The sequence below is a fragment of the Vombatus ursinus genome, unplaced genomic scaffold, assembly GCF_900497805.2.
Source record: "Vombatus ursinus unplaced genomic scaffold, bare-nosed wombat genome assembly UNPS02005712.1, whole genome shotgun sequence".
Classification (NCBI taxonomy): Eukaryota; Metazoa; Chordata; class Mammalia; order Diprotodontia; family Vombatidae; genus Vombatus; species Vombatus ursinus.
The window spans coordinates 1-16,213 of record NW_020945490.1 but is presented as its reverse complement, the minus strand read 5'-3'; the positions used below and the strand labels follow the sequence as shown (position 1 = coordinate 16,213).

The 16,213-nt window shown below is 38.4% G+C and overlaps 1 long non-coding RNA gene across 1 annotated transcript; it reads left to right on the top strand.

The window, feature by feature from the left end:
- The first annotated feature begins 2,201 nt into the window (after nucleotides 1-2,201).
- LOC114032880 lies at nucleotides 2,202-16,207 on the top strand. Its single transcript, XR_003567888.1, has 3 exons — nucleotides 2,202-2,287; nucleotides 3,964-4,099; nucleotides 12,763-16,207. It is a non-coding gene; the product is annotated as an uncharacterized LOC114032880 (long non-coding RNA).
- The last annotated feature ends 6 nt before the right edge of the window (nucleotides 16,208-16,213 follow it).

The following is a 16,213-nucleotide window of genomic DNA, read 5'->3' as shown; positions in this document are numbered from 1 at the left end:
GTGTAGTAATATCCCATTGCATTCATGTAACACGTAGTGTTTAACCATTCCCCAATTGATGGACATCTACTTTGTTTACAGGTGTTTGCAACCAAAAAACAAAGTACTGCTATAAATATTTTGCCATATTTGGGGCCTTTGTTTTTCTCATTTATCTCTTTTCCTTGTTGCAAATACCTAGCAGAAGGATCTCTGCATCAAAGGATATGGACATATGACCACTTTCTTAGCTTAGTTCCAAAAAGCTTTCCAGGATGGTTGGAAAATTTTCCCAGTTCCACCAACAGTGTATTCGTTTTCCTAATACACACCTCCGGTGTTGATTACTTCTATCTTTTGTCATCTATTCCAGTTTGCATCATGTGAGGTATACCCTCAGCCATTTTGGTTTGCACTTATTAATATGGAGCAATCTTTATAGCTGATAATAATAGTTTGTGATTTTTTTCTTTTGAAAACTGTTCTTATCCTCTGACCATTTTACCCATCAGCAAATAGCTTTTTTAGGATGAGGCCCATCTTTTTAACATCAGCATTTTTCCAGTGATGCTGTATATAATAACAGAGTCTCCTAAGAATTAAAGTTGTAGGTTACCCCAAGAGCAATAAAGAGGCACATAGTAGGAACCAACAAAGAATTGTGCTGGGGAAATGGCATAGAGGCTGTGTCATTGGAGAGAAATATGGACAGAAGACAAGATGAACCAGTCATGTAACAAAAGCAGAGAATGAGCCAGGAATTATTTGTGCTCAGTTGGTATCTACACAATGTCAAGAAATCTAGAGAAAAGCCACCAACCCTTGGATGGAGTAGCAGGGGAGGGGAGGCGGTGTGAGGAGGGTTGCTTTTTGTTGGGATCATATGGTAGGCTATGAACTAGAATCACACAGAATGAAAAAATCATGGCTCTGTTGGGATATTTATAGCTTTGGAGGGAGTGACAGTGAGACCACAGATATTGATATATTCATAGGTCATCATTGCTTTTTCCACTGAATCTGACTACAAAGAAGTGCTATGACACCTGTCCCCTACCTGAGAGCAACTGACTTCTAGGATATCCTCAGCTCCTGTCTTCAACAGTGCCTTATAGGATGACAGATTTAGAGTTAGAAGGAACCTCAAAAGTCATCTAGCCAATCCCTTCCCTTTAGCAATGAAGAAACTGAGGTCCAGTGAAGTTAAGCATCAAGGCTGTTAAATTTCCTTTGCAAAACCATTGTTACCAGAGCAGACCCTTTACTTCAGTCTGAGTACAACCTCACTTCCTTTCTCAGTATATTCCCTTCCACAGTAATCTAATATAGCCATTGCCTTCAGAGAATGGGACTCACTTACCTTAGTTATTCAGAAGATCACGATCTGTCTTTCCCTAGTTAGAGGTATAGTATATAACTTCTTTTTCTTCTTGAGTTCATTGTTTTGTGAATCACTTTCAGTGATAACCTGGAAGAGCTTCTTCATAAAAAGCGAGGACGATCTGTTGTTTATCCTTGTATTTCCTCTCATCCCTACACATGATAGGCACTTTATAAGTATTAGTTATTACTGAGTTGGTTGGGTCATAGAGTCAAATCTCAAGGAGGGGAGCGCCAAGAATTCCTGGGGAGTAAACAAAGACTCAGAAGAGCTAGCATGAGAGAGGTGAACCAAGAAACAAGGAGAAAGGGATTCCATACTGACATGACCTCCATTCCTTGGAGAGAGACCTAGGCATCTACAATGCCCTACTAGGGAACCGTGTGTGTCGAGGAACAAGAGTCAAATGACAAAAGCAGATAGATGGGATATTGGAAACAGACAAACACACATGTGTGCGCATGCACACACACACACGTACATAATTAAGACACTGAGGGAAGGACAATACAACCACATAGCCCTTCTGGAAAAGAGTAACTAGCAGTAGTTATGGACATAGACCAAAAGAGCTACTGGCCAGTGGAGACAAAGAGGAAAAGAAGGATTGGCATAACGCAAGAGTAACCTAGAATTATATTTGGATTGTAATGTAATGCATGTTGGTGAAAGCTGGCATCTACCAGATCAGAGGGTTATTGGAACACACAAAGTTCCTCCTTGTGGAACTACACCATTCAGGATAGTATTATAAGTCAGGAAGACCATAAAGGGAGGGATCTCCAGGTGTCCCAACAGAAACAAGGACTCTATGACTGTTAAAAGTTCTCTTTTGCCAGAGAGGAGAGAAGAGGTACCTGCAGAAGTAATGTAAATCTGGAGGAGGATGTAAATTCTTGGAGAAGTCAAAAGTCACAGTAATTTGAGGTAAAATGAGAAGGTAACTTGGCTTCCTGATGAGACAACAAGCCTAAAAAAAGTAACCAGATGAGAAAGTGAGATAGCTCAAATCTAAGGAGAATTCTCAAGTTATCTACTCTGCTAGCAGAATAGGTCCAGAATTCTAGAACTGTTATACTGTAGAGCATTATAGTTATAGTCCCACCTGATATGCCATTGAGAGATAGAGAGAGAGAGATTTAAGTGTTTGGTCTGTGTAAGGGTCTAATCATTAACTTGAAAAAAAAAAAGAGCCATGTGACATTTCTTCACAAATATAAAAGGAGAAATCATTTTTTAACTCTTGTAACTAACCACTTTGGGGGCCAGGATTCAGTCTTGGGGCCTCTCTCACAAAAACTCTTTGACTCATTTTACTCCCGTTTCCTCAGTGAACATCAGAATATGTTTATGTCTAGGAATCTACAAAAAAAAAGGAAAAGCACTCAGGCTAATATGCACTCAATTATAGGACCAGCTCTATTTAAACTGACAAAACAGCATTGAAAGGGCTCAATTAAAGCTCACAGACAGTCAACAAGGGGTAGTCTCCTATCTGTATGCCATTGTCTGCATCTGTTTATTTGCATGTGGGTTTATGATTTATTCTTCCTTCAAGCTCAACTCCCTCTTTTTCCATTAAGCCTCCCCAAGCCACATTAGCGCACAGTGATCCTTCTGTCTCCTATGACCTCTTTTAGTATTCATTTTCTATATGATTCCCTTAGCAATTAATCATAGAGTCCCCAAATTGGAAGAGACCTCTCATCCTCTGACTGAAGTAGGAATCTGCTAGAAGACCTCCAAAATGAGAACATACTATCTTGAGGCCTTCCATTCCACTTTTGAACAGCTCTTATTTTTAGATAGGTTTTTTGGTTTGTTTGTTTCAGTACAATTTACCAAAATCCATACCTTATTACTTCTTGGTTATCTCCTCTAGGACAGAGCAGGACAAATCTAATCCCTCTTCCACAAGGGATATTTCACATATTTAAAGACAGCTTTCATATTTCCCCCAAGTTTTCTTTTTTTTGGCTAAATATTCACATATCCTTAAACTTCCACAGCATGGTTTGTAGTGCCCTCACCATCCTGGTACCCTAGTTTGTATAAACTATCTTGTTGCCATCTTTCCTAAAATGTGCACTTGCCTGACAGCAGAGGTGTGTACAGTCTAGGGCACAGCACAGTGGGCCTCTCACATCTGTTTTTCTGAACGATACTTATTTTAATGGAACTTAATTTCATACTCATTTTTTTGGATGTCATGTCACCCTGCTGACTCGTCACTGAATTTACAATTCACTACAGTCCCCACATTCTATTCACATGAATTGATGTTTAGCCACATCTGCTCTGTCCTACACAAGTGTGAGTAATTTTTTTAATATTAGAGTTTTATACTTACCCAATAAAATTTTATCTTATTGGAATGAGCCCACAATTCCACCCTGTTCTTATACACTATCCCACATGGTAGCCAGACCTTTCAGATTGGTGCCATCCCTGCAATAGAACACTCTAGAATTTTGCCAAGAACCAAAGTCAAAGTCACACTGGCCTAGAAGAATCTAGTCCGTATTCTTCCCCTTTCTGAAAAGTAGTGCATTATACCTGCCTCTATTCCTGAAGCTCCTCTTCCATTCTCCACAATTTTTCAGAAATCACCAACAACAATTCATCAGTCACATCTGCAAGTTCTTTCAGTGCCCTGGAATGTACTTTTGGACCTGGTGACTTGAACCTCACTGAGAGCATTTAGCTCTTACCATCTCTTCAGTCATTGTGTATCCTTTGGTAATAATGATAATTGCTCATATTTCTGTAGTATTTTTACAATTTACATATAACTTCTCTTACAACAACCATGTGTAATAGGAAGTAGGAGTAGAAGCATACCCATTATACGGAAACTGAGGCCCAGAGAGGTCAAGTGACTTGCCCACAGTCACAGATAATAACTAGCAAAGCAAATTTTCCAAGGCTCAGTCTACTTACTGTACTGCTTCCCTTACACACACACACAGAGATTTATATTATTTTGTTAACAAAATATTTTACATATATTGCCCCATTTGGCCACCATAATTGACTAATGAGATAGATATTGAAAAGTATTACTACCCCTTTTTATAAATATTTAACCTGAGACCCAGAAAAGTTAAATAATCTACTCAAAATCACACAGAAAGTGGCAGAACCACAGCTCGAACCCACATCTTCTCATTCCAAATCTCTTATTTTTTTTCTTTGTATCACAACTTAAAATATTCTCTGTCATTATGCTGACTGTTGTTTATTTCTTTCTGTCAATATTTAATGTTCTACATGTTTATATCTTCCCTATTGGAATATAAGCTCCTTAAGAGCAAGGATGGGGCCCACAATGATTAACGTGGTACCTTATGGCTAAGAATTGGAAATCAAAGGGATGCCCATCGTTTGGGGAATGACTAAACAAGCTGTAGTATATGATTGTAATGGAATATTATTGTGCTATAAGAAATGACAAGCAGGATGATTTCAGAAAAACCTGGAAAGACTTATATAAACTGATTCATAGTGAAGGGAACAGAACCAGGAGAACGTTGTACACAATAACAACGGTATTGTTCAATGAAGAACTATGAGTGACTTAGCTATTCTAAGCAATACAATGATCTAAGACAATTCCAAAGGACTAATGTTGAAGCATGCTATACACCTCCAGAGAAAGAACTAATATTGATTGAATACAGACTGAAGCATGCTATTTTTCACTTTCTTTCATTTTTTTTCTTTTATTCTAGTCTTCTTGTGCAAAATGGCCAATATGGAAATATTTTACATGGTTGGACATGTATAACCTGTATCTGATTGCTTACTATCTCAGGGAGGGAGTAGGGGAGGGAGGGATAGAATTTGAAACTCAAAACTTTAAATAAAAATGTTAAAATTTAAAAAAAAAAGATAGTACCTTAGTCATCACTGCTAATTGATACTTATGTGTTGTGTGATTTTTGTCTTCATTGTGAGTCTTTGTCCATCTGCCTGTCCATTCTGGTGTATGTGGAAGGAGTGTGTCTGTCTCAGATCTCTCAGTGTAATTCTGTATGTCTTTCTGAAGTTACCTAAGTTTTAAATTCCAGAAATAGAGATAGGAACTGGACCTGTGATTTCACTGGTATAGGGAACTCCCAAGTAAAGAATCTTCCTCCACCAATAAAAGTCAGTGCCTCTCCTTCATCTTAGAGTCTTAGGGTTGTCTGGAGCAGTAAGAAGTTAGAATTACTTAGGGTCACCCAGAGGAGGCACTTGAACCAAAGTCTTCTTGACTTGGAAACATTGCAAGTTATAGAGGCAGGATAGATATTAAGACCCATGGTCCTCTCTCTCATGAGAAGGAATAGAATTATTGACTCCCATCTTGTGCAAGCCCTGTGAGCCGTCAGGCAGTCCAAGGGAAGGAGGAAAGGCTGAGAAGAACGCTGCCTTGGTGAGTCTTACCCCACCATTCCATCTTTGATGGACTCTGAAAGAGTCGCCCAAGAGCAGGAGAGGGAGCCAGGAGTGTTACTAATGTTACTGATGAAGGACCGGAGGCCTACAAGTGTTAAGAGTTGCCAGACATGCCCCACATAGTAAGGAGCAGAGCTGAGATTCAAGCCCATATCTTCTGAATTCAAATCCAATATCTTTTATACTATACCATGCTCCTTGTCTGGGTGAATGTGCATGAGAATATGAATGTTAACCTCCCTGGGCCTCAGTTTCCTCATTTGTAATGAGGGACTGGACTAGATGGCTTCTGAGACCCCTTCCAGTTTTAAATCTATGATCTTTGTATGTGTAGGCATATACACATATATATGTATGTGTGTATGTAAATATATATATATATATGTAGAAGGAGTTTGTATTTGGAGGCTTTAATGTATATTTTATCATTGGTTCTATGCCACTATATATCTCATAAGGATGGTCTTACCTAAGGAGGTAATTTAATTTATTTTTTCCCATTTTCTCTGGGGTACAGTGGTGTCAGCTCCCCCTATAAATGAGCAACGCTTTGCTTTCTTTAGCCTCATGCAAAGGAGGGAAACTGTTATTAAAGATTCGTTTTGAGCCAAGTAAATTAAATAATAACTGGAATTATTCCCAGACCAGTTTGTAACCCTCTGTACAAATATATAGGTACTTTAGCACAGTCATACTTAAAAAATATAAAATAGTGCTCTTGTCAACAATTTTTCTTATCTTAGAGTTAACAGTCTTAATTTATAGAGATAGTATCTTTCAAAGATATAAAATGGAATGGACTAAGCATGAGCTTTGTGATCACATTGAGGAGCATAGCTTTTACTTCCAGTTTAAGCCCTAAATGAAAGTCTGCTTAATCACCTAAAAGGCACATCAACCAATCACTCAGTCAGTAAGTATTTATTAGGCACATCCTCCATGCAAGGGACTGTACCAGGCATTGGGGATACAAAAGCAAACAGACCCTGCTCTCAAAGAGCCTATGATTGCTCTAGAGAGAAGAGGCAACATGTACACACACACACACACACACACACACACACACACACACACACACATATACTATGTAATGGATTGGGGGGGGACTTACAGCTGGAGAGGATTAGGAAAGATTTCGTGTAAAAGAAGGCACTTGAACTGAGACTTGAAGGGACCTAGGGAGTCTAAGATGGAGAAGGAAAAAGTAAAGCATGCATTATAGATCGGGAGGCAGGGAGGGGGAGGAAACAGGAAGGAGACAACCAGTGCAAAAACGTGGAGACCCAAGATTTAGTGCCATGTCTGAGAAAGACATTTTGACAGAACTGGAGAGTGTGGGAAAGGGAGTGATAGGTAGCAAGGCTGGAATGCTAGGATACAGCCATTGTGTGAAGGGCTTTATATTTCAAACGGGAGTTTATTTTTAATCCTGGAGGTAATGGGGAACCACTAGAGTTTGAGTAAGGGAGTGACATCATGAATTCTACACTTTACAGAAATCACTTTGGCAGCTGTGTTGAAAATGGATTAGGGCAAAGAAGAGACTGGTCCCAGAGATCAGTTAGGAGGCTGTGGCAAAAGGTAATAAGGGCCTGCACTAGGATGGTTTCTGTGTTTCATCATAATCAGTGAATGAAGGTTATCTGTTGAATGGTAAAATTTGCAGTACTAAGAATCCTTTCTTCTTTTGTTTTCCTGTCCCATAATTATATCTTCTTTAAGAATAGGGAATCTAGGGGCAGCTAGGTGGCACAGTGGATAGAGCACCAGCCCTGGAGTCAGGAGGACCTGAGTTCACATCTGAACTCAGACACTTGATACCAGCTGTGTTACCCTGGGCAAGTCACTTAAGCCCAATTGCCTCACCAAAAGCATATATACTGTGTGCTGACCTTCAGTCAAAAAATTGAGCTATAAAAGCACATGTTCCTTCCTATGTAGGCAAAATGATCAGCAAGGTTGATCAGCAACCAGAATTTTTCTCCTCAAGTGACTAGGGTATATTTCAGAGGAGATTATTACCAAAGTCTAAACCTATGGAGTTTGATTCCATTTTTCAGTGGTTTAGAATGAAATGCTTAAAAGTAGAATTTGTTTTTGGTCCCATACTCATTTAAAAGGCTTGTGTTTGTCATTTGGAAAAAATATAGCATAAAAAGACCTTCAAAACTCTTTACTTATAAATAAAACACCTCATAAGATACCGTTGGTGTGGCAGATGAGCAAATCATGCCAGTGCTTCCTAGCATAGAAGAATTTTTTTTGTAAATAGTATTTCATTTTTTCCAATTACATGTAAAGATAGTTTTCAGCATTCATTTTCATAAGATTTTGAGTTCCATATTTTTCTCCCTCTCTCCTTTCCCCTCCCCTCCCCAAGACAGCAGACAATTTGATATAGGTTATATATGTGCAATCATGGAAACATTTGCGCATAAGTCAGGTGAAAGAAGAAATGGAACAGAAGGGAAAAGCCACACACACACACACACACACACACACAAAATGAAAATAACATGCTTCCATCTGCATTGAGACTCCATAGTTCTTTCTCTGGATGTGGATAGCATTTTCCATCATGAATCTTTTGGAGTTGTTTTGGATCACTGTATTTCTGAGAAGAGCTGAGTCAATTATAGTTGATCATCATACAGTGTTACTGTTACTTTGTACAATGTTCTCCTCATTCTGCTCACTTCACTCAGCATCAGACCATACAAGTCTTTACAGGTTTTTCTGAAGTCTGCTTGCTCATCATTTCTTATGGTACAATAATATTCCATTACATTAATATACCACAAGTTGTTCAGCCATTCCCCAATTGATGGGCATCCCCTCAGTTTCCAATTCTTTGCCACCACAAAAGGAGCTGCTATAAATATTTTTGTATGTGTAGGTCCTTTTCTGGGTTTGTTTGTTTTTTTTAAATCTCTGGGATACACACCTAGTAGTGGTATTGCTAGATCACAGTTTGATTGTTGGGCATAGTTCCAAATTGCTCTTCAGAATGTTTAGATTAGTTCACAACTCCAATAAACAATGCATTGTCCCATTTTTCCCACATCTTCTCCAACATTTATCATTTTTCTTTTCTCTCATATTAGTCAATCTGATAGGTATGGTGTGGTACCTGAGTTGTTTTCATTTTCATTTCTCTAATTAATAGTGATTTAGAACATTTTTATATGACTATTAGATAGCATTATTTTCTTTATCTGAAAACTGCCTGTTCATATCCTTTGACCACTTATCGATTGGGAAATGACTTGTATTCTTATAAATTTGACTCAGTTCTCTATATATTTGAGAAATGAGACCTTTATCAGAACACTGACTATAAAAATTATTTCCCAGCTTTCTCCTTTCCTTCTAATCTTGGTTGCATTGGCTTTATTTGTGCAAAAACTTTTTAATCTAATGTAATCAAAATTATTCATTTTGCATTTCATAATGTTCTCTATCTCTTGCTTGGTCATAAATTCTTCTCCATAAATCTGACAGGTAAACTATTCCTTGCTCTCCTAATTTGCTTATAGTATCACTCTTCGTGTCTAAATCATGTATCCATTTTGACCTTATCTTGGTATATGGTGTGAGATATTGGTCACATAAAAGAATTTCTGTTCCATTTATTGCTGAGCAAGATTTGAACAAGAAGCAAATTTAATGTAGATAAAACAAGCTTTTTTTGAAGATGTTTACCTAACTCAGTTTCAGCCTGTATTGTGAGAGAAGGGACTGATTAGAACAAGAGGGTAAAGTGTTGCCGGGGCAGTGTTCGTGTGTGCTAAATTCCCACTAATCAATAAATCTTTTTGTCAAGCACTCAAGAATGACGCAGCTCACAGAACTGCCTTGGGTAGGTAAAGAAATATTTACAAATTGCATTTCAAATATTTTATTCTGAAAATCAAAAAACACTTTATTAGTTTGCTCTAGATAGTGTAAGATTACTGTTAATTAGATAATTACTGTGTCCTTCCCTAAAATAGATCAAGTTTCAGGCGGATTTATATCTAGTATCTTACTACATATGAAGGTTTAACATCCCTTATCCAACCAAAGATTGACATGATTATCCAGTACATGAATTGTCAGTATAAATAAATGAGATTTTTTTGAGGCAGTTCTTCAATTATAAAGTGTGTAGTAGGATTTCATTAATTTTAACATAAACTGTGCTTGTTATTACTGTGAAATGTACTCTACAGAAAAGGGCTTGTTTGATAGCTGTGTTCAGAAAAGTAATTGAAGAGAGGTCATTTGATGAAGGGAACTCTGAAGACCACTGGAAAATTACTAGAAGTAGGACAGGATACATCACTCTCAAATTCAGTGGAAAGATGAAACCAAGACATATTCAGATATAGTCATGGAAGCCCAAGAATCATTACCTGAAATAATGAAGTAAATTAATTAAATAGTAGACATTGTTATCCATTCACCATCAAAGAGTGCTAATGACCCCGACTTCGAGGAGGAAGTCCTATGTCAGCAGAAAATGTAACCTGGGAATAAGCTGTGCACTTTCCTATTGAATCAACTCCTTGTCACACAGCTAAAGATTTTAAAGTTAGAAGAAACCATAAGGACTAACCCCCTCTATTTAACGTATTAGGAAACTGGAGGCCAGAGAGGTAAAGTTACTTGGCCAGAGTCATACAAGTATTAAGTGAGAGAGACAGGATTTGGAGCCAGGGCTTCTGTGTCTCCAAATCCAGTCTACGTAGTTAAAACTCTATTCAGTTCCATAGATTCTTTGACCCTAATTTATTTGTCCCGACATCACAGCATCCAGATCTACATTTCACTAGAGTATGAAGAAGATCAAAGTATCTAGGAAGGTTCCATTGAAGAGTTTGTATAAACTAGATTTGTTTAGAACATAGGACAACAAGGATTTTGACAATAAAGGATGAAGTAGTTGTTGAATCTCAAGAATTATGCACATCCTCCAAATAGAAATGGGATTAAAGTCGTTAGGAACAGGCATAATTGAGAAGTCTGAGGATACTACCAGTATTGGAGCAGGGTCCCAGGTCATTATGTTATGAAAATGAGCTCATGGACCAACCAAGGTCTTCATGAAGAGGTCATAACTCAAAGAGTAGAATAACCCCTGTATTTTGAGAGTCTGGTGAGTAAGTTCCAATAGCCTCCAGCCTTGACCAGTATCTCTTCTTGATCCATATTAACCCCACCTCAAGGGGTGGGGGTCAGCCTCTGTGTTAAATTTTACTGCTCAAAGTGTTAAAAGTTTTTGTTATCATGCGAAGAAATTTCTTGCCAGGTGAGAAGAACCTAAGAAAACACAAACAAGTATAAGGTAGTTGCCAGCCAAAGTCTCCAGGAATACCAGTATAGCCTTCATCTCCTGTTTCCAACTTCAGCAAATAATAAACACCCTGTCTTTGGACAGTTTCCAATGTTGCCAGCAGCATACTCTTGGACCTTGGAGTGTGATATCAGTGCAACAACAAGAGTAGATGCAGTGGGGCAGCAAGGTGGAACAATGGATAGAGCACCGGCCCTGGAGTCAGGAGGACCTGAGTTCAAATCTGGCCTCAGACACTTGACACTTACTAGCTGTGTGAGCCCAAACAAGTCATTTAACCCCATTGCTTAGCCAAAAAAAAAAAAGTAGATGCAGAAGAAAACAGCCCATCTAGAATTCCAAAAGTTAGTCAAGCATCTTGGGTACCACAGTTGTCCAGCCGTGTCTTTTAGAATGTTTTTCAATTCAGATCTTTATTTGACACTTGCTATCTACAAGTCACTGTGCCAGGTGATCTGGTGGATACAAAGACAAATATGATCGGGTTCTTCTTGCCCTTGAAAGAGTTTATAGTCTAGTAGGGAAGATAAAACATATACTGTGATTATATTGCAAAGTATTATGCAAATGGGAAGGAAAAGGAAGTATTGGGTACTATGTAGTTCAGAGGAGAGAACTGAATGAATGAAGCATTTATCATGCACTTACTGTGTGCAAAAACACCTTGCTATAGTCACTAACATACAAATAGAAAAGCAAGACAGCCCCTGCCTTCAAGGAACTCACATTCTAAAGGGGAAGACAGTACATGTGAACTGTTGAAATAATCAGATGGAAAGGCCCTGTAACCCTGTGGGGGCAACAACAAAGCAGATGTTGCTGCCTAGTCTGCAATGTCATTTCCACTGATAAAATCATAATAGTTTCTGATATCAGGGAAGACAATTAGCTCTTTGGATCTTTTTTTAAACATACATAAAATTTCGTGTGTTTTCTGGTCAGTCAGTTCCCCAAGATACTGCAAAGTACACTTAGTCCCAAGCCATCAACTCTAGGACAGTTTACTGTGTTGGCTTAATGAGTATGAGAAATGTGGATTTCTGTTGTCCCTAACTCCAATTAAAATGAGTAATTGAGAGCTGACTCTACTTTGAAAGCAAGTAGATGAGCCTAATTCACCTGAGGTGCTCCTTCCTGTCATTGATGGGTGACTCTCAGGACTTTTTAGACATCTCTACTCACTTAAATATGGTAACTTTTTTGTTTTTTGGTAACTTCACAGTCTTTCCACAGGTTTTGGTATGCATCCATTACTGGTTAATTTTAAATAAGCTAGACTCAGTGTGAGTGTTGATAATCTGCTCCTTACTCCCAGTTTAGACCTAATAGAGACCTCAGACTCTAGCCCAATCCCTTCATTTTATAGATAAGGAAACTGAGACACAGAAACACAAGTATTTGCCAAGTTCCCAACTATTACATTACTCAGAGACACTTTCTCTCCGTGAAGACCAAGAATCATTTTTATTGGTAGGCTAATCTAAGAATATGGAATTGAGATTTCCCTACCGCCCGAGCAGCCTGGGGGGCAGCATGCATCTCATCAGTGCCTGTCTCATCAGCCTATTTAAAAGTTCTCTGCAAGCAGCATTGCTCATGCTTTCTCTTTTGGGAACTCTTATTGCAGATGCTAATGCAGGAGACCGAGGACAGACCAATAACGCAGCATCAGCTTCAGCCTCCAACTCCACCTGAACCAGCACCAGGCAGCCAGCTATGCGGGAAAGCTCGCCGGCCACTTGGGTTTCACTCAGCAACACTGGTCACGTTGGGAAAGAAAATTAAAGAGAAAAAAAAACCTTGTTCATTTTAGAGTTCAATTTTTTATTATTGTTGTTCTTATTTAACCTTGTAAAATATCTATAAATACAAACCAGTTTCATTGTATTCTCACTTTGAGGGATTTCCAGGGGTTCGGGAGGGGTCGTGGGGAGGGGACAAACGGAGCAATAGAACATAAAATAACTCCCACGACAATCTTTTTTATGAAAAGTCTGCTGTTATGTACTCTAAAAGCAGGACTCTTGCCTCATGCCCCCTTCCACAAAAGAAGAAAACTGTTCTGTGCTGAAGTTTGGGGAACTTTCTTTTCTTTTTTTCAGTCAAAGTGTCAGACATTGGTATAGTGCACAGCTTGAATTTGGTTGGGAGCTTAGCAGGTGTAATTCATTGGGGGCTTCAGTGTTGCTTGTAAAATTAATCCATATCCTAGGGTATTTGAAGAATTGCCTTTGGCATGTTGGGGTGGGTGTGGCAGATATAATATGAAATGTGTCACATCCATCACCAAGGGAGGCAATTAACTTTCAAGTTTGGAGCTACACGTGGAATGTTTTCAGGGGGGTTGCTTATTTTTTTTTAATTTTGCTCTTACATCAGGGTGAGAGAAACCTACAGTGTCACACATGATAGAAAGTTGTCAGATGAGAAGAAGCAAGCCAGAGTTTAGCTCTATTAGCTGGACAAGAGGATGCTTGTTTGGCTGACTGGAGGCTCACTGCCAAATCTCAGCCTAGCTTTCAAGTAGTGATCTAGAAAAGCTAAAGGAAAAATAAAGTTAGGTGAGCCAGTCTGGTCTGCAGAAGAGAAAAGCAGGTGATGAACTGTGTCCTATGGGAAGGGGACAGCTGAGGGGCTCTGGCAAATGGCCACTGTGAATATATTTTTCCAGGTTTTGCTCTGAAATTGCTTCCCTTGCAAAGATACACCATGAGAGGACACTATAGTTTATAATGTGAACTGTAACAGTCTACTGGTTTATTTTTCATAATTTTTTATTGAAAGTTGAGCTTGCAAATTGCCACATTCTATACATAGTTCTAATTTTAAATCCAAATCTAGAATCTATATTTAATTTCATCCTTTTTTAACCTCATGCTTTTTTAATTTTATTTATTGATGCATGTCAGATACGCCATTATGATATTAAAATGGTAAAAATATTAATAAACTAGGCATCAAAATTATATAAAAAGTACTTGTACCTGCTGACTTATAGGAAAGCTGATTATATAAATGTGTGTATATATATTATATATATACATGTATACATATATTCAATACTGCTTTTTTATTTTTTGTCTACAATATCAAAATTGTCTGATTGAAGCATGAGAAGAATGCTTTTTCTTTTCCAGTTAATTATCTTGTTCTGTTTTCTTTCTGTATCAGTGAATGATGTCAGAATCAAAGTCTCTGTTTTTGAAGTAAAAGCAATATTCCTCAGAAAGCCAGGAGGGTAGATGGATTATATTTGCAATGTAGAAATAGTGTTTTCAGAACTGGTCTGTTTTATACTTGTGAGTTTGGTGTCCACGTGGGCCTTATATACTCACTAAAATGAACCTTAGTCACCTTGGTGCTTATGGGCCATTACTTGACCTGTGACTCTTTAAGGCACAATCAGTTGTATTTTACATTTAAAGATCATTTTAAGTGATGGCCCCTTCCCTCCTGCCTACCCTTCCTCAAACACCTTCCAAGGATAAACTAGCAACAGCAGAGCTGGCTGCAAAGTTACTGCTAGGAGACAGGAAGGGTGGAGGCTTATCTCTTCCCGAGATTCAATTTGCCCTCACCCTCCTCATTGCTACAGGAAGTCATGTAGGGATTTGAATGTCTCACCTTCCAACTCATTTAGAAGATTAGTCTCTTAGTAGTCCTGGAAATGGGCACTGCCACTGCCCTGCTGTTTGACAAATAGGGTGTCTGAGAGATGGTTGCCTCCTGCTGAGATGAACTGATACCCAGAAAGAAAACTATGAGCCATCTTAGTTTTCACTCATTCAGCAATGCTCTTTGGGGTGTTTGAAAGCTCTGGGTATAGCATAGTAGAGAAAAGAAAAACACACACACGCGCACACACACACACACACACCTCCCCAAAAAAAGCCCTCACAACTATTCTTAGTTTGATTAGCTATAATAATTAGAATCTGAAAGAAGTCTGAATTCATGAAACTTGCCAGCAGAATCCCATAAAGGGAAATAGGGCTTTGATAATAAGTTTCCCAAAAGAATTTATAGAAGATTTAAAAGGCAGGTTAGTGACTAATAATGGATGTGCTTTAAGACAATGCCCAGCCACAGATTTGGAGACAGACATTACTCTGGACTTGGATAGTATTTTCCAAAGTCCATAAAATCACTGCTTATATCAGGAAACACTTTGTGTCTTTTTTTCCCTGAGGATGGAAAGAGGAGGAGGAGGAAGAAGAAGAGGGAAATGTAAGCGCTTTTCTCTCATTTTTATTTTATTTTGTGTGTGTGAGGGCTGAGGTCCGGTGATTTTACTTTCTCAAGGATCATGACAGGATCCCAGAACTCTTTTATACAAGTGAGATCCAGGTCTCTGAATATCTTTTTGTAAATAATAATAATAATAATAATAATAAAAAGCTCCTCACCAAATTCAAGCTTGTACATTATATTTTCTTTTGATGTTTTTAAATTTAAGTTTTATTGTTTTGTATGTAAATATGTGGACCCAGGAACTGTTATTAATGAGCAAAAAGTTACTGTTCAGGGCAGTGATTCTGTTTAATAATCAGACAAAATGTAGACGAGCTTTTTAAAGCCATATAGTTTTAACTCTGTACAGTAGGTACCGGCCTGTATTATTGTAACAATAACTCTAGCAATGTATAGTGTATCTATATAGTTTGGAGTGCCTTCGCTTCCATGGTTCGTTTTTGGTTCTGTTTTTTGTTTTGTTTTGTTTTATAATTTTGTTTCCCTTTTCTGTGTCCCCATTCCCTCTTTTAAGTAATGTCTCACAAAGCAGCATTTAGCCCTTCCCACAGCTGTTATGAGTGCTGTTAAGGTTTCAGTGATACCATGCTTAGTAGTGGAAAGAGAGGAAACCATGTTATAACTCATTTTACTCACACCCTGACTTTGTTTTGGCTCTGAGTGTTGGTTTCCTCCCGAGTAGCAGTGACCGGTTTCATTATTTCACACATCACCCACCCAGCACCAAGTTGCCCTAAAGCTGGGGCAGGGATCCAGCTAGATTAGATTTTGCTCGTCTTTCCCTGCATCCAGGGGTCTTGTGAACAGCAGATTCTGGGAGTCTTCCT